Consider the following 15,591-nt stretch of genomic DNA (forward strand, 5'->3'; position numbering starts at 1 on the left):
CTGGAACTCACTTTGTAGACCAGGCTGGCCTCGAACTCAGAAATCCGCCTGCCTCTGCCTCCCAAGTGCTGGGATTAAAGGCATGCGCCACCACGCCTGGCATGTCTATTCTTTTAACTCAAATGCTGCTTCATGGAGTTGACTCATGGCATACCAGAATATAACTTTGTACCATTTGTTTCCTTTTGTCTCTTTTTTAATCTACTTGCAATAGTAGATACACTAAAGGGAGTTACCTCAACCAGCTTTCCACAGATCAGATGACTATACTCAAATAATTTTCAACACCCCCACAGTGAAAATCAGCCTTCAAGTGAAGAGAGAAAAGAGACTAAAGGAACAGACTTAAAAACAAAACCAAAAACAAACAAACAAACAAACAAACAAAAAACCAAAGTAGATCAAGTCAAGAGTCATGGGATGGATCAAGCTGGGCAGAAGACTTTCAGAGAAGTGGAGATTGTGTGCAGGTGGTCACCCTGAAGCCATTTTTTCTTGAGTTGTCTGTGATCTCTTGCAGCTGTGAATATGTCTGCTATGGCTCAGATGGAAGACCTTGATCTTTATATTTCAGAGCCTGTACAGTGAATGTAGAATTGGAACTTAAATCTGGTTCTTTGCTGTCCTATCATCAACATTTAATGGAACTGTTGCCTAAAATAAAGAGTTCTAGAAGAGAGGCCCTGATGTGGGCCAAGACACACTGCTCTGTCCCATGGTTTCCTCTCACTATCTGTTGCCTCTCTCCATCCACTGCAGCTTTCACTTCCTCCTGAGTTTTTTCTTTTTGTCAGTTACTTCTCCCCTTAAACTCTAGCATTTTGTTTTGAGATTTGTCCCAAATAATGAACTAGGAATGTATGAAAAACATAGATCTGGTGCTGTTTATCTTTTTTTATGGCAAAGTCAACTAATTGACAGGTACCTGTTACATTTGAGTTACATATGTCAGTTGGTGACTCTGCCGTGTGAGACACTCAAAAGAAGTAAAAAGAATGAGACTTCATATCAATACACTTCACCTGGATATGGATGAGTGGAGAACACATGTCCAATTATTACAGAGCAACACAGTTCCCTTCATGGCTGTCTAAAGGAAGACAGTATGTATTCTTGGATATCCTTAAGAGTGACTTTTGGTTCAAATGACTCCTAGGAAGGCTGGACATACAGCCTGCAAATACCAATATGACAGAGATGTAATATCTAGACCAAATCTGTATTTATGGATTTAGTTTTCAGAAATATACTTTTTCCCCTTTATTACCTAGTAAATTATCAGATAACTGCCTAAGAAGACCCCCTATCTAGTTCCCAGGAAGAGGACAGTCTATTTGAACATATGTTTTCAAGATTTTAAAGTGTGTCTGTTGATTAGCCGTATACATATTATAATTCTTCCATTATGTATGTAGTAAACAGTAAATTCAAACCAAAATAATTTCCTGACTTCTAATATTAAGCATATAATAATTCTAATAACAATAAACATCCAAACTGCTATTTACCTGGGATGACTTAAATTTAGGCAATTTTCCAATTTGCAGATATAAATAATCCAACTTTAAGATACCTCTCTCATTGTAGAAGTTTGCTCTGTCACTGGTTTGGCACTTCCTGTTGCCTCTGATGTTCCTTAGAGACAGAAATTTAAGCTGTCTACATACTACACTCTGATCAATGTTCTGGAGTCAGCCTACAATCGCACCTTTGTTCCTTCAGCCTAAGTGTACTTACCAAAGTACACTTGCAGTTTCCTCCAAATTTCATAATCTCCCACATCAGGGTAACACGTTCTGCTAGTCTCAAATCTGCTTTATTTTCCCTACAGGTCACTAGATAACATGGGAGACACAGAACAGAAATTTAACCACTAAGCAGGGCTATTTAATGGAGCCAAAATAACTTAGCCAAGAAGTAGTGTTATGGTCAAGAGTTGATGACAAAGATCTTACTTGTTTCTAGCTGTCATACCATATACATTAGTCATGAATTCTGACTTAAATTCTGTCCAGAGACGAGGTGAATAGTTATTAAGAATATCTAGCTGCCAGAAACATAATCAGACTATTAGTGACATTTGCTTCATACAAATGAAGAGTCTAGATGTCACTCTAAATTTCTGTTATGTGTTTTCAGGACATTCTTTAGACTGACCCATCAAACAGAGTATTCATTATCTTTCAACACTTTTTGTGTCTTGACAAGATGTAAACTCAATATAATGTGAGGATCCAGATGTTGAAGGTACTGAGTTTTTTTTTAGAAGTGGGTAAAATTCTGAATGCTTCCCTTACTTACCTCTTGATATTCAGAGAAAGCCAATGTATAAAAAGTCTGCGAGTGTGTGTGTGTGTGTGCCTCGGTGGGTACACACACACACACACACACACACACACACACACACACGAGAGAGAGAGAGAGAGAGAGAGAGAGAGAGAGAGAGAGAGAGAGAGAGAGAGAATTTTGTTTCTCGTCTTTTTCTAAGTTCAGCAGAATTTTAATTTAATGGCCTTAATAGAACATGCATTATAGGCAAGAAAGTAGGCTTTTATACACTCTGTATTTGTTTTTGCATGTGTACCTGTGTAACTACTGAGGCTAGAAGGACACACTGAATCTCTTAGAGCTAGAATCACAAATGTTTGTGAACTGCCCAGTATGAGTTGCTGACACCTGAATCCTCCTCTGACAGAGCAATAAAAACTCCTAGATCTCTCCAGCCTCAAGTGGGCTTGGTGCTAAAATCTTTAAGAAACTTGGAATCCAGAGTGGGGTGGTTACCTCAGTCAGTAAATTGCTTGTCTGTCTGTCTGTCTGTCTGTCTGTCTCTCTCTCTCTCTCTCTCTCTCTTGGTTTTTCGAGAAAGGGTTTCTCTGTGTAGCCCTGGCTGTCCTGGAACTCACTCTGTAGACCAGGCTGACCTCGAACTCAGAAATCCGCCTGCCTCTGCCTCCCAAGTGCTGGGATTAAAGGCATGCGCCACCANCACCTGGATTGCTTGTCTCAAAAATACAATAACCTGAGTTTAATCCCTAGAAGCCATATAGAAACACACACACACACACGCACACGCACACGATCTTGATAGCCCTCTTTATAATCCCAGATCTGTGGAGGTGGAGACAGGAGAACCCTATGGTTTGCTGGCTAAACAATGAAGCCTGATTTGGAAGTTACAGGCCAATGAGAGATCTTGTCTCAAATGAGAAAATGCTTAGAGCTGGACAGATGGCTCCGTGATTAAAAACATTGGCTACTCTTTCAGAGGTCCTGAGTTCAATTCCCAGCAACCACGTGCCAGCTTACAACCATCTATATTGAGATTTGCTCTCCTATTCTGATATGCTCCTCTGCTGGTATACAGAGGTGCATGCAGACAAAACACCCATATGCATAAAATATACAAACAAATAAATCATTTTTTTAAGGAGTAGATATCTCATCTTGAAGATGACTAATTTGAGTTCTAGCCTTATAGATACATGCACACATGTGCACCTGCATACGTTTTAAATTAACACACATAAACACATGAAATCCTACAAGAGAAGTATAAGTGAAGAGAATTGTAATATCAAAAGTAAATACAAAATAAACACCCCAGTGCTGCTAGTCAAATTGGAGAAGTTGAGACAAAAGATGAGAGTGAGAGGCTTGACATCCAAGAGGAGTAAATGGTAAGAATATTGGTTGGCCTGGAGTGGGGTCAGGTAGATGACTCATGGAGCTGGCAAGTGACTGTGTGGATAGTGATAGGAAAATAACAGGGAGAAAAAAATCCCTTACAAAGTCATTGGATTGAAGTGGGTATATTGTAAGATCAAGGTAATTGGTGTGTGTTTAGTTGGTGAGAATGGGCATCAAATATGTGCTTTAAATGTCTGTTGTGATGGTGGTATGGTAATGAAAATGAATAGAGATAGTTATTGTCTTAGGGTTTCTATTGCTATGATGAGTCACCATGGCCACAGCAACTTTCATAAAGGAAAGCATTTGATTGTGCTGGCTTACAGTTCAGAGGTTTAGTCTGTTGTCATCATGGGAAAAAGCATGGTAGCACATTGGCAGACATGGTGCTTGATAATTAGCTGAGAGTTCTATATCCAGATCTGAAGGCAGCAGGGAGAGCAAGTGGGCCTGGCTTGAACATCTGAAATCTCAAAGCCCACAGTGACACACTTCCTCCAACAAGGCCACAGCTACTCCAGCAAGACCATACCTCCTAATAGTGCCACTCTCTATGGGTCTATGGGGGCCATTTTCATTCAAACCACTACAAATATCTAGAAAGAATTTGACATCAACTATTATGTCACACAGGCAGGGATTGCAACAGGCAAAGCTGATAGGGATATTAATGAAGGACTCACTTGAGGAAAGGGCCTAAGGAGAAAGAATGGTCGAGATGTGGCTGCTAAGAAGGTATGCAGGTGTGGTAAACATGGACTCTAGGCTCGGTCATAAGACATAGTTAATTATGAAAACAAACCATTAGCCACAGTTGTGGCGAGTTGCCATAAAAAAAACAAAAAGGTGTAAGCTGCATTCGTCTTTGGGATAATTATCAGTCAGTATTAAAAAGTCTTGTAATTTTGGACAGTATGTAGCTGCATTTGCTTTTTGTGTCTTCAAATGATGCCTTGAATCACTTTTGAACATCACCTTACCATCTCTTATTATCAGTAGAAAGTCTACATTTAACAATCCCTTTTCCCTTTTCACAGTGGGAGTGGCTTAGTGGTTTTGGGAAAGCATTTTAGTGGTGTTATTAGGAACAGGAAGACTGGCCTTACATATTTGATTTTTTTGTTGTTGTTGTTGATTTGTTTAAAAAATTCTCTTTACCCTTTTACATGAGATACTGTATTTACATCATTGATGTCATTCCCTTTCCCCTTGCAATTCCTCCCGTGTTCACCCAAGCCCCTCAAATTCATGACCTCTTACTTTTAAATTTATGTTATATATGTCTGTCTCTTTACTTATTTGTCTATCAATTTGTCTATATCATTAGTTATCATCTATCTATCATCTATCTACTCAGACAGGTATATGTAAATTCAACCTATTAAGTCCATTTATCATTGCTTGTATATATTTTATTAGATCTGACCCCTGGGTGGGGTCATAGCTTGTTCCTGAAAATTGACTCTGTCTCTCAGCAGCCATTTTGCCTGAAGTTCTTCATTTAGGGAAGAACCCTGTAAGATTTGCTCCCCACCCCGACCGCCATCCACACTGGCATGTCAAATGTTGGTATTGTTGTGCAGGTCTTGTATATGCCACCATACTTTTGAGGTTTCATGGCTATAGCTTTCCTGTCATGTATGAAAGACACTATCTCACAGTATGCATGTGACCCTCTGGCTCTTACAGTCTTCCACCTCCTTCCATGACATTCCCTGAGCCTTAGGTATAGGGGTTGTGCTGCATTGTTTATCACTGGAGTTGAGCACTCCATGATCAGTTAAAAAGTAGAGAATGCTTAATGAATTTTCTTATCTTACCACACAGGGGCCATGCTAATCCTTTCTATATCATTCCAATATTAGTATATATGCTGCTTAAATGAGCATTTATATATTTGCTTAATGATGCAGTTTTGGGGTCTCATGTTGATCTTCATGTAGATTTTTCAGGGTATCTGACCCTCTTTATCCCTTCTTTTTTCACTGTACTTAGAGAATTACCACTTTTGTAATCAAAATTGTTAGTAAGTACACACTCAATTTGATGGTGGGATTTGCTTCATTTTTTTCCTTATAAGAAAAATTGACAAACAAACAAACAAAAAAACCCACATTGATTTATTTCCAGCCTCCTGTTGATATGGTTCAGTGTATTAAATTTCATTTAAAAGACCATTGAAGGGAAATATTGAATCTAGAAACATGAGGGCAAGATGAGACAGAGGTGAATGTTAATTTGAAAGTGATCTCCAAAGAGTTGCTCCTGGTGTAACAGACCTCTTGTCTTTCTGAAAATCACCACACTGTTGCATATTCACACAGTGAAAACCATAGGCTGATGGAGGGAATTAGAGTAAGGGGAAACAGCACCCCAAAACTTTACCTTTGCCAGGTACTAAAAAAGAAATAACTTAAAAAGTTATCACAGGCCAGTGAGATAGCTCAGCAGGCAAAGGCTTTTGTCATGGAATCTGGTGACTTGAGCTTTATCTCCCACAGATTGTCCTCTGACCTCCTATGTGGTACATGTGCCACCCCCATACACAAATACATGAATGTACATTTTTAAAATAGGATGGTTTTATGCAACTCAATGATTTTTTTTTTTTTAAAGCACAAGCATTACAGTAACTAGAGTACTTAAAAAGCATTGCTTCCAGGGATAGGCACTAGGAGTGGTGCAGCTTTTGAGAATGTCTAGGGTAGTAGGGGGCCTGCCTGAAGTCAGGGGGCTAGTTAAACAGCAGGTGTCTGTGGGCGTAGCTCTGACACTGCTGACCCTGGACAGCTGGTGGAGGTTAAGATGCCTGTGTGCACATCTTGTGTTTTCTAGCCTTCCCCAGTGCAGTGAGCTTCCTGTGGAAGAAAGGCAAACTTCATACACACTTAAACTCTCTTTAATATTTCAGTTGTGTTGGAACAAATTTGTATTTTCAAAGTAGGAGTTATAGCTATAGCAAAATCGGTTATAATCTTACCCTTCAATTATTGTGTAAGGACGCTAAGACTGAGTGAGCCACAGTGCATGTGGTGGGGTAGCCATGTTAGTGCCAGAGAAGATCATGATTCCCAGGCCTCAGCCTCCTTCCCCATCAGCTGTGTGCTGTACTGTTTCCCCTTTCACTGTGTTATAAAATTTCTATCAATAAAAGACAAAATCCTGTCTGGTGGTGGTGGCACATAGACAGACCTCTGAGTTCAAGGCCTACCTGGTCTACAGAGTTAAACGGCAGCCAGGACTACATGAAGAAACCCTGCCTCACAAATAACTAAATAAGTAACCACTGACCTGATGTTTCAAGGCTGGACAGATGGTTCAGTGGTTAAGAGCACTGAGTGCTCTTCCAGAAGACCCAGGTTCAGTTCCCAGCACTGACATAGCAGCTAACAACCATTTGTAACTCTAGTTCTAGGGAATCTAACATTCTCACACAGATAGACACACATACAGGCAAAACACATGAAATACAAATAAAGCCATTTTTTAAAAAGCTGTATAAAAAAGGAAAATCCCTCCATTCTTGCAGGGTTTTTTTTTTGTTTGTTTGTTTTTGTTTTTGTTTTTCGAGACAGGGTTTCTCTGTGTAGCCCTGGCTATCCTGGAACTCACTCTGTAGACCAGGATGGCCTCGAACTCAGAAATCCACCTGCCTCTGCCTCTGCCTCTGCCTCCCAAGTGCTGGGATCAAAGGCGTGCACCACCACGCCCGGCTTCTCATTCTTACAGTTCTTACTGTTGTTTATTTTATTTTAGCTGATTTTTTAAAACTTAGAATTCATATAGCCCTTTAATTAGAAACTAGCTCTACTGTGGTCAGACATGGACCATATTGCTTATGTTATTGTTGAATTTTATATTTACTTTATTATTGTGTATGTACAGTCCTGTGTGGGAATGTGTCCCAGTGTGCATGTGCAGGTCAGAGGACAACTCTGTGGAATGTCTTCTCCACTTCCAGGTTCTGAGGATTAAGCTTAGGTCCTAGGGATGGCGTCGTTGCTAGGTGTGCCTCTCTCCACTGAGCAACCTGACTGGACGTGGTCAGTGTTTTAAACTTAAGATTTCTCCCCAAAGTTTAAATTTTATAACATAACACTTAATCTTTTAGTTTTATTTATCTCTCCATACTACCAAAATTTACTTGCTCCATGGGAACAAGTTTTCTGTTGTAATCACCGCTATATTCTCTGTGACTACAACAGGGAGTGCATAGCCCATGCTCTTTCAGTCAAGAGCAAGTTGAATCTCTACAGAGCAGATAGCAGTGTGTGGAGAATTGGGTGTTTTTAAAATGAATAGACAAGAGGTGGGGCTAGGGTAGAGCTTTGAGGTAGAGCCCTTGCCAAGCTTGCGTGAGGTCATGGGTTCCAGCCACAGCACTTCAATAAGACTAAACCCTAACAGAACAAAACGCAAAGATGATTTAGAAAAGACCAGAAGTGCTCCTTATGCCCCACAACAGCCAATAGAAGAACAGAATTGTGAGGCATATGTGTTCATTCTCCACTCTTAACAATGCTCAAACTCTCTCACAGTAGAGACTGGAACCACTCACAGTGAGTGTGTCTTCCAACTCAACCAAGATAGTCTAGATAATCTCCCACAGACATGCCCAAAGGCCCATCTTTCAGGTGATTCTAACTTGTCAAGTAAATAACACTAAGCACCTCAAAGTGCCATTGGGTTGGGAGTGGTCTTCATGTTAATGGGCTTGTACTCAGTTCCATTCAGTGCTCAACTGAAGATTATTTATGAATTATACAGCTCACGAAAAGCCTCTGAAGTGCTAGATCTGAAAGGTTACATAGGACAGCTCTGAATATCATGAGTGAGATGTGCAACCTGTCCACCTTCATTTGCTTGATTTCCTATTCCTGCCACATTATTAGTCTCACTATAATTGTTTTCCATCCTCAAAGCCCAGGTTTAATAATGGAGGATGCAGGGACTCTCCATATAGCCTATGATGCCTGTCTAGCTTAGTGGGAGTCATCTTTGTTAGCAGTGCTGACTTTGTTCTTCTGTGTGTCCTCCTGCGTATCCTCATCTTCCCTGCATGTTCATCACTCTAATGATAGGACCCAGGAAGGTAAATGACTTGCTCAGGACCCACCTTCAGTGCTGGTCTCCCAGTTTGGAGAACAGAGCTTTTTCTGTGACCTCTTGCCTGCTCCTTACTTTAGCTCACTCTGGCTAAGAGACAGATGACTTTGGATGCACCCCAAGTTGTCTGTCAGTGAAATGTCATTCAATATTAGAAATGCAGATGGTGACAACTTCAACAGTATATGACCAGGAAGCTGCTGCCCACAATTGTTTGCATGGGACCACAACTGTCTTGTAATGATACCTAATATGATAAACTCCTTGGCATTTTGAGTAAGAATGCCCCCCCCCCAAGCTCATATGTTTTACTGCTTACCTTAAGGAATGGCACTATTTGAGAAGTATTAAGAGGAAGTAAATCACTGGTGGTGGGCTTTCAATGGTCAAAAGCCCATGCCAGGTCCTTTCTCTGTCTGTGGATTAGGATGTAGCCCTCAGCTACTGCTCCAGCAATAGAACAGTGACTAAGACAAACTCCGAGGAAAAATAGTAATGGCCTCCAGGAGAGAGGAGAGAGAGGTAATCCCTTCCTTTGCTTACTGTGGACCTTGGGTAAGACATAAGTTATTCCCAAATCCTGTTTTCTCATCTACGGAATGTTGACTACAAAAACAAATTAAACACATATAAAACTCTTATAAGGCTTTTAAACTAAGTATTCAATTAAATACTAGTATAATTTTGATAATAACTAGCTGTTACTTTTAAAAGGTAAAATCATGGTTGTGGCAGTATCACACAAATGCATTAGTTAGTGAGGAAATCAGTAAGATGTTATAAACAATCAAAGGAACATCCCAAAGCAGATTCATATAGGCAGGCAGGAATGCTGACATGAATTTGCTTAATAGACACCAAAAAGAATAGAGCAGACAGGACACTGACACTGATCAAAGTTCATTTACATATCTGTAGTGGGAAATCATTGCCCTCAGTAAGCTAAGACTTAACAAAACTGTAAGCTCAAAGCCTTCAAAGTGCACAGACCCATAGAATAAGGACAGGAAGGGTACAAAGGGGAGTAGCTGTTTCACTGTCAATAACATGCCATAACCACCCTGGCCATTAAAAATGTTTCACAGCTACCCTTAAGCAATCTGTGTTATTACTAGTTCTTTATCTCCTAGGAATATTTTGAGGCCTAATAAAATAATGGGTAGATGTGCCTCTGTTTACAGTGCTGTTCCATTGTAAATTAAAGAAGCATATAATTCACCTGACAAACCCCTCCCACCTTAAGTGTGCACAGAACTCTTACATGAGTCTACAGTTGAATGAAATCATTATTACAAACCCAGTCTATAACAAAATGTTGATGCTTATGAAATCTATTGGGTACTGAACCAAATGCAAAATAGTACAACTGGATGGGTACCATCATGAAGCTGACAAGTCCTGGGCTGAACCACTGGAGAGCCAGGGACTATCTGTGTATGAGTCATGATCTAGAAACACCCAGTGACAGCAGACAAGGAAGAGATGAGGCAGGCCCTATTGGGTCTTCTTTTCTTTTCTGTGTGACCTTGGACAGAGAGCTGACAGATTTGTGCTTTTCTTTGCTTAGCCATCAGCCTGGGTGTTAAAAGTTATAACATCCAGATAAAAGAATCTATGGGGAAGTGCCCTGGAAAATGAAAAAAGTGCTACTTCTAGAAGTGACTGTACAGTGACTCTGTTTTAGGTTTGTGCTCATTTTTTCTTTAAGAACAAGAACCTATAGAATAAAAAGATGATGTGGTGAGCTCCTGAATGTATGCACAAGGCCATAGTTACTGGAAGTTGTAAATTACACGGAAAAGTCTTTAACTCAGTGATTTATGACCCCACTGCTAGTCCTGAAGTTCATGTTCACTGCTAACCCACATGTCCTGATGGCTCCGGAAAGGCATGGGAATGTCACTGACTACAGGGGCCATATGTCCCTACTTAAACCTGTATTGACTGTATTTCACTCTCCATAACCTTAGCAAAGCTGTCTCTCTGGTGTTGTCTACTTGTCTTGAAGAAGGAGTTTTGAGAATTCCTAAGAACTGGGAAGGAAAATCTTTGGGTCACATACTCCTTTTGTAGCTCGATTATGAATTTTGTCACTGAGACAGGATAAGGAGAGTTTGGACTGATTCCAGCATACAACCCTGAGTATACAAATGGGGGGAAGGAGAATATGAATAAGAGAGAGAACAAATGAGGATATAAACTCATTTATGGTCAGAGCCTGTACTGTGGTTGGAAAGAAGGCAGCCCTGCATCAGACACAGGGTTTCTCCAGTTCCCACCAAGGCTTGCACCAGGGAACAGAATGTCTGCCACAGCTGAAGGATTTGAGCTATGGAAACAGTAGGACTTTCTGGGTTGCATTGTACTCTACACACTTAAAGAGCTGCAAAAGTCTTTGGAGATGTTGAAGAACAAGAGCAGGTCTCTCTTCACCTGAGTAAACAATGGTAGGTCTCCTTTCACCTGGGAGATACCGACCATGCCTCTCCTGAGGCAAAGGCTTACTTCAGACTCAAGAAAGAAATCCATACTTTGTTTGACCTACACTATTTATTATGCATAGAGGTGTCAGGTAGTGGAGAGGAATGAGGTTGCTGGAGCTTGGCTGCCTCCCCCTCTTCTCACCCCATGAGGTGATTCCAGCATGCCTTGCTCATATGTGATATAACGTTTCCTACACTGCCTTCTGGTTGTTGGTGAACCCATTGCCACCCATTGTCCCTGCCCCCAGCCCCTGGCACAGACCTGACATATACAGCTCAACAGTAATTTTCTGACTGAGCATATTGAGGAGTTACTCCTTGACTGGTCAACAGAAATCTCAATGCCCACAACATGAGGAGAAACCCCAGTCACGACAGTTTAGCAGGCCAACCCTGGGGCCTGTTCACCATGAAGTGAGGAAGCTTGAGCCCAAATTTCAGTGTTCATAATGAGACTATTTTCGGCTTTCTCAGAAACAGCATCTGTAAATAATCAGGCAGAAGCCTTTTATAAAACAATGTAGGAAAAACCTCAAATCCATTCTAAGGCTGCAACATTGAAACAAGATTTTGAACCCACAGGGATGCCAAGATCAACATGGGGCTTCCTGCATAAAAACTGGAATTTCATAGTAGTGTGGAGGCAAGAACTATGACTGAATTTTCCCCTTCCTAAATTATATACTGTTTAGTGTTAAAGTGAACCGAGGGCTGCGTGGCGATGCGCCTGTGGTTGATGTAAGTTCCACTACAAACCCATGGCGTCTGTGGTGGTGGGACTTGGGAGAGCCGTCAGGCCGGCTGCGCTGGCTGTTGCAAAAAGGTCACTCGTAGGTCATGCCACAATTTAAGTCTTCCATGAAATTTAGCATGGGACTTTTTATCTTGCATAGAACAATAATCAGGGACATTATATAAGTTTTCAAGAGACACTGTTCTGAATGTTGGTTGAGTGACCGCTATTAATACATTTCAAAGTCCCTTACTTTTTCATCCCTGTTGGATAGAGGAAGAGGTAGTCTTCTATAAGAGATGGTGTTAAACTTGACTTTGAATAAACTCTTCATGTGTGGGTGGGTAGCTCAGTGCGGCTACCCACAAGTTTCTGGATGCTGCCCATGCACATATACACACCACTGACAGAAACCAACAGCAACAACAATGAAGCCTTTTCATCCCTCTTAGCTGAATAATTTCTCCCGAGAAAGAGAGACTCTGTATGTCTGGAAGATTCTGCAATGTTCTGTCCACCCTGAACCGGTAATGTCAGTTGTAAATAAGTGGCAAAGCAATGACCCAAAGCCAGCTTCCCCATTAGGCCCACCCTGGCCAGGGTGAAACAGCCATGAATTCAGTCCCCTAAGAGCTCACCTGCAGGCTTCTCAGAGTACTTGAGATTTGTACTAGAAGAGTCGCTTCTGAAGAGAGAAGGGTTTTTTATTGAAGACATGAGGGAGAGAACAGCCAGAGGCATCTGGAAGGGTTCAGACAAACATGGCGGCAGAACAGACCAGGCCATTAGAAGAGAGGGGGCAGGGGTCGGGGGAGTGAGGGAAGAAGAAAAGAAGGAGAGGCAGGAGAGGGAGAGAAGCAAGAGTAGAACCAAGGGAGGACCAAGAGACCAAGAGAAAATCAGGAGGACAGAAAGCGTCCAACAGAACACAGACCCTAAATGACCAGGCTATCATAGGGGAAAAAGAGGCTGGGGAGGTGGGGGAAGAGAAGCTCATGGGTTGAAGAGGTTTGACATGGCGACAGGGATGAGAAGAGAAGTGTTGAGAGGAACCAGGACTCTGCAACACAGGTACTTGCGATGCTGGGAGAGCCTGGTGGCAGAAACCTCTTTGATAGGCTAATAGGCACTTCAATCAGCTGTTCGTCTTAGGTTTCCTTGGGACATACCAATGGGTACCTAAAAATGTGTACACCTTACCCAACATTTCCATGTGTGAAGATATAGAATGTAATAAAGAGAGTCTTGGTGTGCACACATGCATTTTGAATAGCTGTAGAAAATAGACTTTGATCTTTGAAACAGGTTCTTATTAAGTAGTTCAGAGATCAAGCTGCCTCGACCTCCCAAGAGCTAGGGTTAAAGTCCTATTCTGTGACACGCAATAAGAATATAGATTTTAAAATATATTTTATTATTTCTAAGCAGATACAAAGATTATTTTTGAAGTATAGAAGTAGAGATTTACTTCTTTGAGAAATTTGAAGGGATTCTATGTAACAGTATAATCTAAACTCTATTCTCTTTTTTTATTATTAGATATTTTCTTTATTTACATTCAAATGTTATTCCCTTCCTTGGCTTCCCCTCTGAAAACCCCCCTATTCCCTACCCACTAACTATTCCTACTCACCAACCCACCCACTCCTGCTTCCTGGCCCTGGCATTCTCCTACACTGGGACATAGAGCCTTCACAGGACCAAGGGCCACTCTTCCCCTTAATTACCATCTGCTACATATGCACCTGGTGCCATGAGTCCCACCATAGGCATGCTTTGGTTGGTGGTTTAGTCTCTGGGAGTTATTGAGGGTACTGGTTGGTTCCTATTGTTGTTCCTCCTATGGGGCTGCAAATGCCTTCAGCTCCTTGGGTCCTTTTTCTAGCTCCTCCATTGGGAACCCTGTGCTCAGTCCAATAATTGGGTGCGAGCATCCACCTCTGCATTTGTCAGGCACTGGCGGAGCCTCTCCAAAGACAGCTATAACAGGCTTCTGTCAGCAAGCACTTGTTGGCATCCACAAAAGTGTCTGAGTTTGGTGACTGTATAAAGGATGGATTCCCCACGTGGGGAAGTTTCTGGATGGTCATTTCTTCAGTCTCTGCTCCACACTTTGTCTCTGTAAATCCTTCCATGGGTATTTTGTTCCCCTTTTAAGAAGGACTGAAGCATCCGCATTTTGGACTTCCTTCTTCTTGAGTTTTATATGGTTTGTGAATTCTATCTTGGATATTCTGAACTTCTGGGCTAATAGCCACTTATCAGTGAGTGCATACCATTGTGTGTTCTTTTGTGTGTTCTTTTGTGTTCTTTTTCTTTTTGGGTTACCTCACTCAGGATGATAATTTCTAGTTCCATCCATTTGCCTAAGAATTTCATGAATTCATTGTTTTTAATAGCCAAGTAGTACTCTATTGTGTAAATGTACCACAGTTTCTGTATCCATTCCTCTTTTGAGGGACATCTGGGTTCTTTTCAGCTCCTGGCTATTATACATAAGGCTTCTATGAACATAGTGGAGCATGTGTCCTTACTACATGTTGGAGCATCTTCTGGGTATATGCTGAGGAGTGGTATAGCTTAGTCCTCGGGTAACACTAGGTCCAGTTTTCTGAGGAACCACCAGACTGATTTCCAGAGTGGTTGTACCAGTTTGCAATCCTACCAGCAATGGAGGAGTGTTCCTCTTTCTCCACAACCTTGCCAGCATCTGCTGTCACCTGAGTTTTTGACCTTAGCCATTCTGACTGGTATGAGGTGGAATCTCAGGGTAGTTTTGATTTGCATTTCCCTGATGACTAAGGATGTTAAAGATTTCTTTAGGTGCTTCTCAGCCATTCAGTATTCTTCAGTTGAGAATTCTTTGTTTTGCTCTGTTCCCCATTTTTAATAGGGTTATTTGGTTCTCTAGAGTTTTACTTCTTGAGTTTTTTGTATATATTGGATATTAGCCCTCTATCAGATGTAGGATTGGTAAAGATCTTTTCCCAATCTGTTTGTTGCCTTTTTGTCCTATTGACAGTGTGCTTTGCTTTACAAAGGCTTTTCAATTTTATGAGGTCCCATTTGTTGATTGTTGCTCTTAAATCATAAGCCATTGGTAATTCTGTTCAGGAAGTTTTTCTCCTGTCTCAACTATTCCAGGCTCTTCCCCACTTTCTCTTCTATTAGGTTCAGTGTATATAGTTTTATGTCCTTGATCTACTTCGACTTGAGCTTTGTACAAAGAGATAAGAATGAATGGATTTGCATTCTTCTTCTTCTTCTTCTTCTTCTTCTTCTTCTTCTTCTTCTTCTTCTTCTTCTTCTTCTTCTTCTTCTTCTTCTTCTTTGATTTTTAAGCTATTCCAGGTATATTGTACAGTTACTCGTTTCAGATTTACAAATTTTTTGATGTAGACAAGTAGTCCTATAATCTTTCCTTTTATGACTGTTTTCTCAATGATTTGCATGTAATTTGTATTCTTTTTTCATTTAATTAGAAGTGTTATTTAATTACCTTCTTTTTTTTTATTATTTTCTTTATTTACATTGCAAATGCTATCCCGAAAGTTCCCTATACCCCTCCCCCCCACCTCT

At 41.0% G+C, this 15,591-nt stretch overlaps 1 protein-coding gene and 1 non-coding gene across 2 annotated transcripts in view; one reads left to right on the forward strand and one right to left on the reverse strand.

Moving 5' to 3' along the window:
* Window positions 1–15,591, forward strand: part of Colec12 (collectin subfamily member 12) — a 167,428-nt gene that overhangs the window by 53,229 nt on the left and 98,608 nt on the right. The gene's annotated exons all lie outside the window — the stretch shown is intronic.
* Window positions 5,474–5,579, reverse strand: LOC115065571. The gene has a single exon (XR_003845338.1). It is a non-coding gene; the product is annotated as a U6 spliceosomal RNA (small nuclear RNA).

The sequence above is a fragment of the Mus pahari genome, chromosome 15 (genome assembly GCF_900095145.1).
Source record: "Mus pahari chromosome 15, PAHARI_EIJ_v1.1, whole genome shotgun sequence".
NCBI classification, from domain to species: domain Eukaryota; kingdom Metazoa; phylum Chordata; class Mammalia; order Rodentia; family Muridae; genus Mus; species Mus pahari.